This window comes from Protopterus annectens, chromosome 10.part0 (genome assembly GCF_019279795.1).
Source record: "Protopterus annectens isolate FY-2018-M chromosome 10.part0, PAN1.0, whole genome shotgun sequence".
Taxonomy (NCBI): Eukaryota; Metazoa; Chordata; order Ceratodontiformes; family Protopteridae; genus Protopterus; species Protopterus annectens.
In genome coordinates this window covers 1284160557-1284179390 of record NC_056744.1, presented here as the reverse complement: position 1 = coordinate 1284179390, position 18834 = coordinate 1284160557, and positions in this window count along the sequence as shown.

Below are 18834 nucleotides of genomic sequence, written 5' to 3'. Positions count from 1 at the left end.
GTGTCCAGTACAACATAACACAGCATGCCCAGTTCTACATAACACTAAATGCCCAATGCTACATAATATTGTATGTACAGAACTATATAAAACTGTTTACCAGTACTGCATAACACTGTGTGCCCAGTAGTACATATCACAGAGTGCCCAGTACTACATAACAAGAGTGTCCAGCACTGCATAACACTGTGTGCCCAGTACTGCATAACACTGCATGTCCACTACTACATAACATTGTGTGCCCAGTACTACATGACACAGTGTGCCAGTACTACATAACACCTCATGTCCAGTGCTACGTAACACTGAGTGCCCAGGAATGCATAACACACCATGCCCAGTTCTACCAAACACTGTGTGCCCAGTACTGCATAACACAGCATGCCCAGTACTTGTCCTGTTCTGTATAACACTGCATGTCCAGTATTACATTTCACTCAGTGCCCAGTACTACATAATACTGTGTTCCCAATACTACATAGCACAGTGTATGAAGTACTACATAAGACTGTTTGCCATGTACTACACAATGCAGAGTGCTTAGTAATACATAACACTATGTGTCTAGTACTACATAACACAGAGTATCCAGTAATAAATAAAACTGTGTGTTCAGTACTACATAAGACAGCGTGCCCAGTACTACATAACATTATCTGCACAGTACTACATAACACTATGTGCCTTGTACTGCATAACACAGAGTGTCCAGTAATAAATAAAACTGTGTGTTCAGTAATACATAAGACAGCATGCCCTGTACTACATAACACTATGTGCATGGTTCTATATAACACAGTGTGCCCAGTAATACATAACACTGTATGCCCAGTTGTAAATCACACTATGTGCCCAGTACTACATAATAGAGAGTCTCCAGTACTGCATAACACTGTGTGCCCATTACTGCATAACACTTATGTCGAGGACTACAAAACACAGAATACCCAGTACTACGTACCACACATTGCCCAGTGCTACATAATGCAGAGTGCCCAGTTCAACATAACACAGCATGCCCAGTACTACGTAACTCTGAGTGCTCAATACTACATAATATTGTATGTACAGAACTATATAAAATGGTTTACCAGTACTGCATAACACTGTGTGCCCAGTACTACGTATCACAGACTGCCCATTACTACATAACAAGAGTGTCCAGCACTACATAACTTTGTGTACTCAGTACTACATAACACTGCATGTCCAGCGCTACATAACACTGTGTGCCAGTACTACATAACACCATGTGCCCAGTGCTACATAACGCCAAGTTCCCAGCACTGCATAACACAGCATGCCCAGTTCTATCAAACACTGTGTGCCCAGTACTGCATAACACAGCATGCACAGTACTTGTCCTGTTCTCTATAACACTGCATGTCCAGTACTACATTTCACTCTGTGCCCAGTACTACTTAACACTGTGTTCCCAATGCTACATAGCACAGTGTGTGAAGTACTACATAACACTGTGTGCCATGTACTACATAATGCAGAGTGCTTAGCAATACATAGCACTATGTGTCTAGTACTACATAACACAAAGTGTCCAGTAATAAATAAAACTATGTGTTCAGTACTACATAAGACAATGTGCCCAGTACTACATAACACTGTGTGCACAGAACTTTGTAATACTGCATGTCCAGTACTACATAACACATCATGCCAAGTACTATATAACACTGTGTGGCCAGTACTACATGACACAGTGTTTCAGTACTACCTAACATAAGGTGCCCAGTACTACATAACACTGAGTGCCCAGCACTGCATAACACAGAGTCCCCAGTACTGCATAACACTGTGTGCCCAGTACTGCATAACATTTATGTCTAGGACTACAAAACACAGAATACCCAGTACTATATACCACACATTGCCCAGTGCTACATTACATAATGCAGAGTGCCCAGTTCAACATAACACAGCATGCCCAGTACTACGTAATTCTGAGTGCTCAATACTACATAATATTGTATATACAGAACTATATAAAACGGTTTACCAGTACTGCATAACACTTTATGCCCAGTACTACATATCACAGAGCGCCCAGTACTACATAACAAGAGTGTCCAGCACTACATAACACTGTGTGCTCAGTACTACATAACACTGCATGTCCAGCGCTACATAACACTGTGTGTCAGTACTACATAACACCACATGTCCAGTGCTACATAACGCCAAGTTCCCAGCACTGCATAACACAGCATGCCCAGTTCTACCAAACACTGTGTGCCCAGTACTGCATAACACAGCATGCGCAGTACTTGTCCTGTTCTCTATAACACTGCATGTCCAGTACTACATTTCACTCTGTGCCCAGTACTACTTAACACTGTGTTCCCAATGCTACATAGCACAGTGTGCAAAGTACTACATAAGACTGTGTGCCATGTACTACATCATTCAGAGTGCTTAGCAATACATAGCACTATGTGTCTAGTACTACATAACACAAAGTGTCCAGTAATAAATAAAACTGTGTGTTCAGTACTACATAAGACAACATGCCTAGTACTACATAACACTGTGCGCACAGAACTTTGTAATACTGCATGTCCAGTACTACATAACACAGTGTCATACCTCTCAACCTATCAGTGCAAGAAGTTTGGACAAAGTCAGAAAGAATGGTGGGGACAAAGACCCAAAAATAGGGACAGAATTTAAATATTGCTCCTATAAACTTAGACAGTTCCTAGAATAACATATGTTGCATTATTATGTATTTTATGAAGGATATAATGCCTGAAACTCAAATGTCTGTCATTGGTTAGTATTATTTAATGACTTCAATATTCAGTGATTTGCCAAAAAAAACACCAATTCTATGAGGAACAGACCAAAAATATGAGACAAAATTCTGGACATTTTGCAAAAATCTGTTCAGTTGAGAGGTATGCAGAGTTTATGCAATGGTGTATAACAGAGTGTCCAGAATTACATAACATTGCATCCTAGTGCTACATAACACAGTGTGCCTAGTACTACATAAGAGGTGTCCCAGTACTGCAAAACACTGCATGCCCCATACTACATAACACTGCGTTCCCAATACTACATAACACAGCAGGCCCAGTACTACATAACACTGTATGCCAAGGACTACATAACACAGATTGCCCAGTACTACGTAACATGGAGTCTGCAGTACTACATAACACAGAGTGCCCAGTATGCCATAACACAGCATCCCCCGTACTACATACCACTGTATGCTCAGTACTATATAACACTGTGTGCTTAGTGCTACATAACAGTGCATGTCTGAAACTACATAACACAGTGTGCCCAGTACTACATAACACAGGGTGCCCAGTACTACATAACACTGTTTCCCAATACTACATAAGACTGTGTACCCAGCTCTGCATAACAGTGCATGTCCGGTTCTATATAACAAGTCTGCCCAGTACTACATAACAAAGAGTACTGAGTACTACATAACAAGTGTGCCCGGTACCACATAACACTGAGTCCCAGTACTACATGACACTGTGTGTCCAGAACTAGATAACAGTGAGTGCCCAGTTCTACATAATGCCATGTGTCCAGTACTACATACAGACGATGCTCAGTACTTCATAATACAGAGTGTCCAGTATAGCATAACACTGTGTGCCCACGACTAAATAACACTGTGTGCCTAGCAGTACATAGTACTATATGTCCAGTACTACCTAACACTGCCTGTTCAGTATTACATAACATATTGTGCCCAGTATTACATAACACAGCAAGCCCAGTACTCCATAACACAGAGTCACCAGTACTTCATAACCCAGAGTGCCTAGTACAGCATAACACCCCATGCCCTGTGCTACATAACACTGCGTGCCCAATACTACATAACAAGTGTGGGCAGTAATGCATAACACAATGTGCCCTGTATTACATAACATTGCATCTGAGGACTACATAACACAGCATGTTCAGTACTACATAACAAGTATGCCTAGTACTGTAAAACAGAGAGTACCCAGTACTACATAACACTGTGCACCTACTACTACATAACACTATATGTCCGGTACTACATAACAAAACCTGCACTGTCTACATAACACAGAATGCTGAGTACTACATAACACTGTGTTCCAAGTACTACATAACACTGTGAGCTCAGTACTGCATAACACAGTCTGCCCAGTTGTACATAACACTGTGTGCCCAGTACTACATAACATTTTGTGTCCACTACTACATAAAACTGCATGCTCAGCTCTACATAACACTTTATGCCCAGTACTACATAATGCAGCAAGCCCAGTGCTACATAATACTGAGTTCCCAGTACTACATAATGCAGAGTGCCAACTACATAACACATTATTCCCTTACTACATAAAAAGCATGGCCAGTGTTACACAAGTGAGCCAGTACTACATAACACACAGTTCCCCATACTTTATAACACTGTGTCCAGTACTACATAACACTGTTTGCCCAGGTCTAAATCACACTGTGTGCCCAGTACTACATAATACAGAGTCTCCAGTTCCTTAGGTAGCAACTTGAATTTGGCTGTGCTAGTAGCATTAAGCAGATTCTGAGGCAATGTGTTCCAGGACTTTGATACTTTGTTTGAGAACAGACAATCCCTGTGACTATTATTGAAGTTAGTTACACAGTACATAACACAGAGTGCCTAGTACTACATAATACTGTTTGAGCCATACTGCATAACACAGAATGCCCAGTAGTACATAACATTTTTTGCAAAGTAATACATTACAATGTGTGCCCAGTACTACATAACACTGTGTGCCCAGCACTACATAACACTACATGTCCAGTTCTATATAACAAGTGTGCCCAGTACTATTTAACATGACATATCTAGTACTACATAACATTGAGTCCTAGTACTACATAATACAGCATGTCCAGTACTACATAACAAGTGTTCCCAGTACTGCAAAACACAGCGTGCCCATTGCTACATAACACATCATGCCCAATACTACATAACAAGTTTGTCCAGTAGTACATACAGACCATGCCAAATACTTTGTAAGACAGAGTGTCCAGTACAGCATAACACTGTGTGCCCAGCACTACAGAGCACTGTATGCCTAGTACTACCTAACACTGCATGTCCAGTATTACATAACATAGTGTGCCCAGTACTACATAACAGAGCAAGCTCAGTGCTACATAGCATAGAGTTCCTAGTACTACATAACCCAGAGTGCCCAGTACAGCATAAAACTGAATGCCCTGTATTACATAACACTGCATGTCCAGTACTGCATAACACGTGTGCACAGTAATACATAACACAGTGTGCCCAGTTCTACATAACATTGCATCCGAGTACTACCTAACACAGCAAGCTCAGTACTACATAACAAGTGTGCCTAGTATTGTAAAACAGAGAGTACCCAGTACTAGATAACACTGCATACCCAGTACTACATAACATTGTATACCCAGTACTACGTAACACAGCATGCGCAGTACTACATAACACTGTGTGCCCAGTCCTACATAACATTTCATGTCCACTAGTACATAATACTGCAAGCCCAACACTTCATAACACTGTATTCCCAGTACTACATAACACAGCACGGTCAGTGCTACATAATACAGAGTTCCCGGTACTACATAAAGCAGAGTGCCCAGTACTACATAACACAGTATGCCCAGTACTACATAAAACAGCATTACTAGTGCTACACAACGAGTGTGCCCAATACTACATAACACACCATGCCCATTTTTTTATAACACTGCATGTCCAGTACTACATACCACTGTGTGCCCAGTTCTAAATCATACTGTGTGCCAATACTACATAACACAGAGTTCCCAGTACTAAATAAGACTTTGTGCCCAGTACTACATAACACAGTCTCCCCAGTACTACATAACACTTTGTGCCCAGTACTACATAACACTGCTTGCCCGGCACTACATAACACAGAGTGCCAAGTACTACATAACATTGTGTGCCCAGTACTACATAATACTGTGGGTTCAGTGCTGCATTACACAGCATGTCCATACTACATAACACAGCATGCCAAGTACTATATAACACAGAGTGCCCAGTAGTACATAACACTGTGTGCCCACTGCTACATAACATTTTATGTCCACTACTACATAACACTGCATGCCCAGCACTACATAACACATTTATGCTAGTACTACATAACACAGCAAGCCCAGTGCCACATAATACAGAGTTCCCAGTACTACATAATGCAGAGTGCTCACTACTACATAACACATTATGCCCCGTACATAACACAGCATGCCCAGTGCTACACAAGTGAGCTCAGTACTACATAACACACCATGCCCAATACCTTATAACTCTGTGTGTCTAGTACTACATAACACTGTTTGCCCAGTTCTAAATCACACTGTGTGCCCAGTACTACATAACACAGAGTCCCCAGTACTACAAAACACTGTGTGCCCATTATTACATAACAAGAGTGTGTAGCACTATATAACACTGCATCTCCAGCACTACATAACATAGCTATATAACATGTGTGGCCAGTACTACATGACACAGTGTTCCAGTACTACATAGCATAGCGTACCCAGTACTACATAACATTATGTACTCAGCACTGCATAACACAGCATGCCTAGTTCTACAAAACACAATGTCTCCACTACTGCATAACACATCATGCCCAGTACTACATAGCACAGAGTGTCAAGTACTGTATAACATTGCATGTCCAGTACTACATTTCACTATGCACCCAGCACTACATTAACACTGCTTGCCCAATACTACATAGCACAGTGTGCAAAGTACTATATATGACTGTGTGCCATGTACTACATAATGCATACTGCATTGTAATACATAGCACTATGTGACCATAACTACATAACACAGCAATCCCAGTGATACATAACACTGAGTGCCCAATACTACAAAACACTCTATGTCCAGTACTACATAACACAGAGTGTCCCATACTGTATAACACTGCATGTCCAGTGCTACATTTCAATATGCACCCAGTACTACATAACACTGCGTGCCCAAAACTACATTGCACAGTGTGCAAAGTGCTACATATGACTGTGTACCATGTATTGCTTAACACAGACTGAGTAAGTAGTGCATAGCACTAAGTGTCCAGTGCTACATAACATTGAGTCCCAGTACTACAAAACACAGCATGCCCAGTACTATATAACACAGCATGCCCAGTACTACATAACAAGTGTGCCCAGTACTACATAACAGACCGTGCCCAGTACTTCATAACACAGAGTTTGCAGTGCACATAACATTGTGTGCCCAGGACTAAATAACACTGTGTGCCAAGCACTACATAGTACTGTATGCACAGTACTACCTAACACTGCATGTCTAGTATTATATAACATAGTGTGCCCAGTACTATGTAACACAGTGAGCCCAGAACTACATAAGACAGAGTTCCTAGTACTACATAACTCCTACTGCCCAGTACAGCATAACACTGCATGCCCTGTATTACATAACACTGCGTGTCCAGTACTACATAACAAGTGTGGGTAGTAATACATAACACAGTGTGCTCAGTTCTACATAACACTGTGTCCGAGTACTACATAACACAGCATGCACAGTACTACATAACAAGGGTGCCTAGAATTGTAAAACAGAGAGTACCCAGTACTACATAACACTGCATACCCAGTGCTACATAACACTGTATGCCCAGTACTACATAATACAGCATGCACAGTACTACATAACACTGTGTGCACAGTCGTACATAGCATTTCATGTCCACTAGTATATAACACTGCAAGCCCAGCACTACTTAGCACTGTATGCCCAGTACTAGATAACCCAGCAAGCCCAGTGCTACATAATACAGAGTTTCTGGTACTACATAAAGCAGAGTGCCATTACTACATAACACTGTTTGCCCAGTTCAAAATCACACTGTGTGCCCAGCTCTACATAGCACAAAGTCTCCAGTACTACATAACACAGCATGCCAAGTACTATATAACACTGTGTGGCCACTACTACATGACACAGTGTTACAGTACTACCTAACATAACGTGCCCAGTACTACATAAAACTAAGTGCCCAGCACTGCATAACACAGCATGCACAGTTCTACAAAACACTGTGTGCCCAGTACTACATAACAGACCATGCCCAGTACTTCATAACACAGAGTTTCCAGTACACCATAACATTGTATGCCCAGGACTAAATAACACTGTGTGCCCAGCACTACATAGGACTGTATGCACAGTACTACCTAACCACTGCATGTCCAGTATTATATAACATAGTGTGCCCAGTAATATGTAACACAGTGAGCACAGTGTACATAACAGTACATAACAGTACAGCCCAGTACAAAACACAGAGTTCTTAGTACTACATAGCTCATACTGCCCAGTACAGTATAACACTGCATGCCGTGTACTACATAACACTGCGTGTCCAGTACTATATAACAAGTGTGGGCAGTAATACATAACACAGTGTGCCCAGTACTACATAACATTGCACCCAAGTACTGCATAACACAGCAGGCTCAGTACTATATAACAAGCATGCCTAGTACTCAGTGAGTACCCAGTACTACATAACACTGTGCACCCAGTACTACATAACACTGTATGCCCAGTACTACATAACATAGTGTGTAGAGTATTACAGAACACTGTATGCCCAGTACTACATAACATTTCATGTCCACTACTACATAACACTGCATGTCCAGCAATACATCACACTGTATGCCCAGTACTACATAACACAGCATGCCCAGTGCTACATAATACAGAGTTCCCAGTACTACATAAAGCAGAGTGCCCAGTACTACATAACACAGTATGCCCAATACTACATAAAATAGCATTCCCAATGCTATACAGCAAGTATGCCCAGTACTACATAACACACCCTGCCCAGTACTTTATAACACTGCGTATCCAGTACTACATAACACTGTGTGTCCAGTTCTAAATCACATTGTGTGCCCAGTACTACATAGCACAAAGTGCACAGTACTACATAGCACTGTCTGCTCAGTACTACATAACACTCTGTGCCCAGTACTCTATAACAGAGAGTCTCCAGAACTACATAACACTTTGTGCTCAGCACTACATTACACTGTGTATGTAGTATTACATAACACAGCATGCCCAGTACTAGATAACACTGTGTGCCCAGCACTACACAGCACATATGTCCAGGACTACATAACACAGAATGCCCAGTACTACATAACACACAGTGCCCAGTATTACATAACACAGAGTGCCCAGTACAACATAACACAGCATGTCGAGAACACAGTGCACCCAGTACTACATAGCATTGCATGTACAGTACTAAATAACACTGTGTGCCCAGTACTGCATAACACTGTGTGCCTAGTATTACATATCACAGAGTGTCCATTACTACATAACAAGAGTGTCCAGCAAAACATGACACTGTGTGCTCAGTACTACATAACATTGCATGTCCAGTGCGACATAGCACAGTGTGCAACGTACTATATAACACTGTGTGCCCCATACTACATAATACAGTTTGCCTGTACTACATAACACAGTGTGCCCAGTACTACATAACACTGTGGGCCCAGTACTGCATAACACAGCATGCCCAGTACTACATAAAACAAAGTATCAAGTACAGTACAGCACTGCATGTCCAGTACTCCATTTCACTGTGTGCCCAGTGCTACATAACATCATGTGTCTAATACTAAATAGCACAGTGTGCAAAGTGCTACATAAGACTGTTTGCCATGTACTATATAACACAGAGTGCTTAGTAATACATAGCAGTATGTGTCCAGTACTATGTAATACTGTGTGCCCAATATGACATAACACAGCATTCCCAGTGTTACATAACACTGCATGCCCAATACTACAAAACATTCTATACCCAGTACTACATAACACATAGTGTCCCATACTAAATAAAATTACATGCCCAGTACTACATAACACAGAGTGTCCAGTACTGCATAACACTGCATGTCCAGTACTACATAACACTGTGTGCCCAATATTAAATAACATAGTGTTCCCAGTGGAATATAACATTGTGTGCCCAGTACTACAAAACAATCTATTTTCCAGTACTACATAACACTTTATGCCCAGTACTACATAACTTAGCTTGCCCAGTACTACATAAACCGTGACAATCCCCATGACTATTATTGGACTTAGTTACACAGTACATAACACAGAGTGTCCAGTACTACATAATACTGTTGGAGCCATACTACATAACACATAGTGTCCAGTAGTACATAACACTTTTTGCCATGTAATATATTACAATGTGTGGCCAGTACTACAAAACATAGTGTTCCCAGTACTACATAACACTGTCTGCCTAGTACTACATAACACTGTGTGCCCAGTACTACATAATGCAGCGTGTCCAGTACTACATAATACTGTATGCCAAGGACTACATAACACAGAGTGCCCAGTACTACATAACACTGTATGCTCAGTACTACATAACACTGCATGCCCTATACTACATAACACAGTGTGCCCAGTACTACATAACACTGTATGCCCAGTACTGTATAAGACTGTGTGTCCAGCACTGCCTAACACTGCATGTCCAGTTCTAGATAGAAAATGTGTCCAGTACTGCATAACACAGCATACATAGTATTACATAACACATAGTGCTAGGTACTACATAAAACTGAGTCCCAGTACTACATAACACAGTGTGCCCAGTACTACATAACAAGTGTGCCCAGTACTACAAAACACAGCGTGCCCAGTACTGCATAACACTGCGTAACCAGTACTACATAACACAGCATGCCCAGTACTACATAACACTGCATGTCCTGTACTACATAATACAGCATAACTAGTACTACATGACACTGTGTGACCAGTAGTACATAGCACAGCATGCCCAGTACTACATACCACAGAATGCCAAGTACTACATAACACAGTGTGGCAATACTACATAACACAGCGTGCCCAGTACTACGCAAAGCTATGTGCTCAGTACAGAATAATACAGCCTGCCCAGTTCTACATGACACTTTGTGCACAGTACTACATAACCCTGTATGCCCAGTATTACATAACACTGTGTGCCCAGTACTATGTTACACAGAATGCCCAGTATTACATTAATACAGAGTGTCCTGTACTGCATAACACAGAGTGCCCAGTACTACATAACCCTGAGTGCCCAGTATGACATAACACAGCATTCCCAGTGCTACATAACAGTGTTCCCAGTACTACATAACACTTTATGCCAAGTACTACATAACACAGCATGCCCAGTACTACATAACACTGTGTGCCCAGTACTGTACAATACTGCATGTTCAGTTCTAGAAAACAAGTGTGCCCAGTACTACATAACACTGTTTGCACAGTGTTACATAACACTGAGTCCCAGTACTACATAACACAGCATGCCTAGTACTATATAACAAGTGTGCCAGTACTACAAAACACAGGGTGCCCAATACTACATAACACTGCGTGTCCTTTACTACATAACACTGTGTACCCAGTACCACATAACACCGTGTGCCCAGTGCTACATAACACAGCATTTCCAGTAAGAGTGTGTGCCCAGCACTGCATAACACAGCACGTCCAGTTCTAGAAAACAAGTGTGCCCAGTACTACATAACACCGTTTTCCCAGTGCTTCATAACACTGAGTCACAGTACTACATAACACAGCATACATAGTACTACATAACTAGTGTGCCCAGTACTACAAAACACAGGGTGCCCAATACTACATAACACTGCATGTCCTTTACTACATAACACTGTGTGCCCAGTGCTGCATAACACAGCATGCCCAGCACTACATAAAACATCATATACAGTACTACATACATGGTGTGCCCAGTTCTAACACAGTGTGCCCAGAATTGCATAACACTGTATGCCCAGTACTATATAAAACTACATGTACAGTACTACATAAGACATTGTGCTCAGTACTACATAACACTGTGTGCCTAATACTATATAACACCGCTTGTCTAGTACTATATAACACTGTGTGCCTAGTACTACATAGCATAGAGTGCCCAGTGCTACATAACACTGTATGCCCAATACTATGTAACACTGCATGCCCAGTACTACATAATACAGTGTGCCCAGTACTACATAACAAGTGTGACCAATACTATATAAAACTGTGTGCCCAAACTACATAACACAGCATGCCCAGTTCTACATAATGCAGCATGCCCAGTTCTACATAACACATTGTGTCCAGTACTACATAACACTGTGTACCCAGTACTACATAACTGCGTGCCCAGTCCTGCATAACACTGTGTGTCCAGTATTCATAACACAGTATGCCTAGTACTACATAACACTGTGTGCCCAGTACTACATAACAAGGGTGCCCAGCACTACATAACACAGCTTGCCCAGTACCACAGAATACTGTATGCCCAGTAGAACATAACACTGCATATCCAGTACTACATATCAAGTGTGCCCAATACTACATAGCACTTGGTTGCCAGTACTGCATAACACTGTGTGCCCCGTACTATGTAACAAGTGTACCCAGTACTACATAACACTGTGTGCCCAGCACTACGTAACACTTTGTGCCCAGTGCTGTATAACACTGTGTGTCCAGTAGGTCATAACATTGCATGTCCAGTACTATAAAACACTGTATGCCTACTAAATGAAAAGAGTGTGGTATGCTAAATAACATTGGTAATGTATGCATAAGAGTCAGAATGTTTAACAGATAACAGCAACCATGATATATAGCAACAAGAAATAAAATAATAGACCATTTAACACATTTTGTATTCCACAGATGAAGAGTATGAATAAATTACATAAAGTAGCAGTGTTGTACAGAGATTTTATACTGAGGAACTCAAAAGGAAACACAATGTTAATAAACTCAGGGACTCCTAATCTTGTGACTACAGGTATGTTCAATAAATAAGTGAATGAACACATTTAAAACAAATTGTAGCCAAAGTATGCTATACAGTGAGCCAAGGAATGTACTTATAACTAGTATGTGTTCTGCTAGTTATGGGACATTTCACATTACAGGTTAACCAGATAATAGTCAGTACCATATACTTAAAGAAGCTGGTTCATCATCAGTGAGTTACCCATCAGTGCCACCTCCATGGCACTGACAGATAAGCCCTGGCTGCAGCCAGATGGCCCAGGTTTTAGTAGCAGCCTACGAGATTGAGGGGTAGGCCATGGAGGATAGCAGTGAGCAGCTCTATATGAACAGGCACGTGGAGGCTTAAATGGTTAATTTGTAAGTAAGTACTAGGCTATCTGCCCTTGGGGGCCATTTTAAGCAAAGCCAATTTCACATAATGGAAGAGAACAGTTGCAGCTTGAGCTACCACAAAACTCTAGACACACTGTGAAGGCTGTATGTGGCAGGAAGTGGGGAAATACATCGGGCATCCAGCTATAGCTGTAGACTCTACTCTAGTGGAGAAACACACATGGTATTGGTTTCAGCATCATGTGAATTCCATGAGTTCAAGCTGCACGGGGAAGGATTAAGATAATAAGTAACTTGTACTACCCTCAATTGTGATCCAAGCATTTACATGCTTATAGGTCACCTTGTATTTCCCAGGCCTAGGGAAAGTTTGGTTTCACACTTAAATGCAGATCCTATCATCTTGGAGATTGATGGCAAACCCTCAGGCCACTGGGATGAAAGCTGACTAGGGCTCAGTTACAGCTTGTGTGAGATGATATAAAGACATGGGGGATAAAATCTCTTCATTACTGTCAGAAAATGGCCTCTCTGCCTGTTTCTTAAGAGCTATATACAAAAAGATAAGACTTTGTTGTTTATGGGCACAGCAGAGAAGAACATATACAAAAATAGTTACTATAGCAACATGATCAGTTGGTATCTTTTAGTTATTTCACAGATTATCTGGAAAAAACACCTCAACATTTTATAACTTAATGAAGGACTACTATGACTTATTTCTATGTATGGAAAAATAAAGAAACGTCCAGATAAAGTGACATATACACCAATTTGTAAATTCAGTAGCACAGCCACATTATTATTTATTTGATATTTGTTAACCGGGTTGGTTCAACTTAACCAGCAGGCCATTTTCAGTGGAGACTAGAGGAGAATAGCTCCAGAGTTGTACAGACCAAAAATAATAATATAACCACAAAAAATATTTATAAGTACAGAAAAAAACATGAAAAAACTTGTAATTGCTACAATTTGGAAAAAGAGAGATTTTTTTGACAAAAAGAATGGTGATATAACATGAGAGAGGAAAGGAAAGAAAAACGGTGTTAGTATATGACATGTCTTAAGATATAAAAGTAGAGCTAAATTGTAATAAAGAGAGGATATTTAAAATAGGGCCTAATATATATACAAATTTACATGTGATGTAGTAGCCTAGCTTGTGGAGCTACAAGCAGTCCCCCCGGATTTACTATTCTTCCATGCAGGACTAGCTTAGTCCTGCACAGAGGTGGCCGTTTAGGAGCAGGATGACAGCACGCCATGCATATTAATGAGGAGCGCTGCCAGAGCTCCTAATCTTACACAGAGCATGTAAGAGTGCAGGGGGCATGCTTGAGAGCAGAGCTCTCAGAATATACACACCACCACAACGAAGAACAGCAGAAAGGGCTAAGAAATGAGTGAGACTGCTCATAGGTGACCGCATATCCCCACCAACATTCCCTCTGGTGTACAACAGCAAGTAAATATAAATAAAATGAACAAACCCTTTTTAAATTTTTTTTAAAAATCTGATTAAAGCTAACTATAGGTGCGCTGGTGTGCCCATCGCTCAGCTACAGTTAATGCAGTTTAAATGGCTGAAGAGGATAACAAGGAAGATATATGCAAATGCAGCAGCAAAGCAATAGTGTAGTGGGCAGAGCATTCACCTTACGCGCAGGCATTCCTTGTTTGAGTTCCACTGCAGCATATACCATTTTCCATGGCAAAGCACATTATGACCAATATTTTCATTGCATAACCCACTAAATAACATATATTTATGAACTGGAGTACTGCAGAAATGCACATGTGAGGTGTCAGTGTCATAATGAATAAAGCACTAGTAAGCAGGTTTAAGCACCAATAAGCAGTAGTAAGCATATTTATGCACTAGTAAGCAAGTTTAGGCCCATTTGCATGGGGGTAAGCAATGCGCACACAAGTTAAGCAATTCTGAAGCTAATTCTCTGTAAGCATATGTAACCGGAGGTTAGCATTGCTTACCCTTATGCAAACCCACGCAAACCCCCTTACAAATGCTCAAAAGTGCCTTAATCACTCTGCATCCAACGGCCCTTGTTCTGCCCATCAACAAAATAAACATCCTTGCCGGTCTTGAACCCAGGACCCTATACACCAGGGTCACAGTATTTAACCACCAAGCCATCACAGCAGTACAGAAGAATGTGTAAGCAAACATGTCTTCACTATAGTAAATTCAAACTGAACCTGTGAAAGGAACCAGTATACAGACATATGTTCCATAACCCACTAGATAACATAAATATGTGAACTGGAGTACAGCAGTAAGCCTAGAAGTCAGGTGCATTTGTAAAAGAGTGTTGAAGTCCCCAATGAAACACAAGGACCCCATACAGTGTACATACACATAAATCATGGATACCAGGCATACATATAAGATGTAATGAATAATAAATCAATGCCAAAAGGGAAATATAATGCAAAGTCAAATGTAAGCAAAGCTAAGCATTGCACAGGCCAGCTTAGGGGGTGTAAGCAATGTGTAGGCCAGCTAACTCAATGTGTCCAGTGTTATATCCCTTTAAACAATGCCAACCTCAGGTAAGCAGGTTTGCCCATAGCTTAGCCTTTTCAAAACTGGCCAATTTCGAAAAACTGTGGGAAATTGGCCCTACTTAAACCCAAGAGGTGGGAATATATCTTATAACTGGTTGTAGCTTCCCTTGTAGGCACTATATCAGGAAGGGGAGAGGGTGTGCACTTTCAGGCACAGTGCTGGTGCATCCAGGAGTCCAGAGTCATGGCAGGACTCCTTGTCAAAGACCATGACCAGAGACAGCTGCAGGGCCAGTACCAGGGTTCCCATTATAAGCCTGGGACCATCTCACCCATGACCTCACCAGTGGCACTGGCATACCCCGAACTGGTGAGCAAGTCAGGCATCACTATGCCGACCTGAAGTGGCATAAGGGGAACCTCTTGGACCAGTGGATCCAAGAGGCTAGAATGGCAGAGGCTGTACCAGCTGTGTGTAAGTATCACCCCACTATGTGTGTATTAATTGCCAGCTCATGTATATCATGGATAGGTATGACTAAATATTCCTCTTATGTCCTCCACAGCTGCAAGTGAGTGAGCCACAAACCAGGAGGCCAATGGAAGTCACCTGGAGAGATTGCAATGCAAGGCAGGTCAGTAATACTCTTGCATTTAAAGTCACAGGAAATAAATCTAAAAGTATTAGTAAATTAATTGCCTGTATAAAACCTGTATTGTTTAAGGCAAGTACTGCATACACCAGAGAATATTGCAGAAAGAGTCTCATATAGTTTGTATGTAAATAAAAGTGTAATAGCCTGACAATAAAGGTCTAACTGCTGGACTGCATGTGTATACTCTGGTATCATATGGTAATGTAGATTTGCAATCATGTAATAGTACTCTTGTAATAAGCATTACCCACACCGTGCACCATAAATAGAATGTGTAGGAATGCCTGTATATGACTGGTGTAATCCCCAGAGGCTATTTAGTACAACTGAGACACACATAGACAGAAAACAGGAAAAATGCAGATAACAAAACCCAAATAGCACATGCAACTGATACGTGAACTGTTATTTTTTTAGCACACACAGCCATGGTTCGAATCCTGCCAGTGGTAGTAGTCTGCATACAGAATCATACCCCACAACTGTACAGATATGTCCAGAATGTCCAGTAAAGTGGCCCATATCTGTTGTCTGTCAACCTGTCCCCCTGGGGAATCAATGGGATGATCCCAGATGTATAGGCAGCAAACAGGAAATACAACTGATTGACACACATCTATGAGAACAAAGCAGACACACTAGCAACTCCCCAAAACCTTATGAGACTAAGAAGCCAGGTATGTCCCATTTACACCCCCATCTTGTCACGCAGTGGTGAGAGTGTGTAGAGTAACAGAGTGAGATGTATGTGCATAATAGTAATGTGGAATCTGGTACTGTGTATGGCAACAATCAGGTAGTGCTAACAAACATTTCTCCCACAGGTATGTCAGATACCAACACTGTGCCCAGAAATACAAGAATGATACCCTGTACTGGTACTGTTTACATTGGTATTGTATGGCATTGTGAGTAATGCAGTTCCTCTGAATTATGTGGCATTACTCATCACTGTCACCCACACTGTCCTACAAAATATAACTGTCTAGGAAATCTGATGGACAGAGTTTAAGGTGTAGCAGACACAGCCATGATCTGAATCCTGGGAGTGAAAGTAGGCTGCATACAGAATCATACCCCACAACTTTATAGATGAGACCAGAATGTCCAGTATATGGGCCCATACCTGCTGCATGTCCCCCTGTCCCCCTGGCAAGTCCGTGGGATGATTCCAGATGTTTAGCCAGCAAACAGGGAATACAAGTGATTGTCCAACATCTACATGAACAGACCTGTCACTGTAGCAACTCCCGAAACTGTTAAGAGAGTAATAAGCCACGTATGTCCTATCTACACCCCCATGTTGTCAAGCTGTGACCAGAGTGTGTACAGTAACAGAGTGAGATGTATGTGCACAATACTAATGTGTAATCTGGAACATTGTGTGGCAACATTCTGGTAGTGCTAACAAACATTGCTCGCACAGGTACGTCAGATACGAACACTGTGCTGAGAAATAAAAAAACATTATGCCCTGTACTGGTACTGTTTACTCTGGTATTGTAGGAAATTTTGAGTGTTGCAGTGTCTCTGAATAATAAAGTATCACTAATCACTGTAACTCACACTCTGCTACATAATATAACTGTGTAGGAAAGCATGTATATGTGTGTGTCAAGTCACTAAAGGTTGAAGAGGGCAATATTCAAGATATGTCCCGGTACACCTGCATGTGATCAACACATGGCCAGAGTTTGTGCAGAAAGAGTTGGAGAGCTATGTGCACAACATCAACCTGGAATCTGGGAGTATGTGTAGAAACAATTAGTTAGTGTTAACATACATTCCCTCCACAGGTATACCAGGTAAGAGGTGTATACTGCAGGCAAAACCAGTTCATGTATAATGATGATGACAGCCATATCACTGTCCAAACTAAGGCTATAGGATAGTGTAGTAAGACATGTAAGGTACAGATAACAGCACTGACTAGGAAAGCAATGTGGACTACAGGAATATACTAGTTGTTAATTGACATCTCCCCCCCACTATATCTCCAACAATAAAGAACATACTCACCCCAACCAGTATGTAATGACTCCAATGTTTTGATAATATCCTATTGAGTGATAAATATTGTAATTGTTCCCATGCATGTGCTATATTGAATTATTCCAACATTGGTGGCGTGGTGCCATCAATGTAACTACATGCTTTTCTTAATACTACTGTGGTCCCATATATGCATTTGCTCTGTTTGCTATGCAACTGTTCCGTATCTGGTGTCTGGGTTAATGGGAATATCTATACATGCTGTTATATCTAACCCTGGAATGTGTTGACTATTACTAACCCACATATGATAAACTCTAAACACTATAGCACATTTGGGAAGGCCAGTCCCAATGGACCCACCTGTTCCACCTC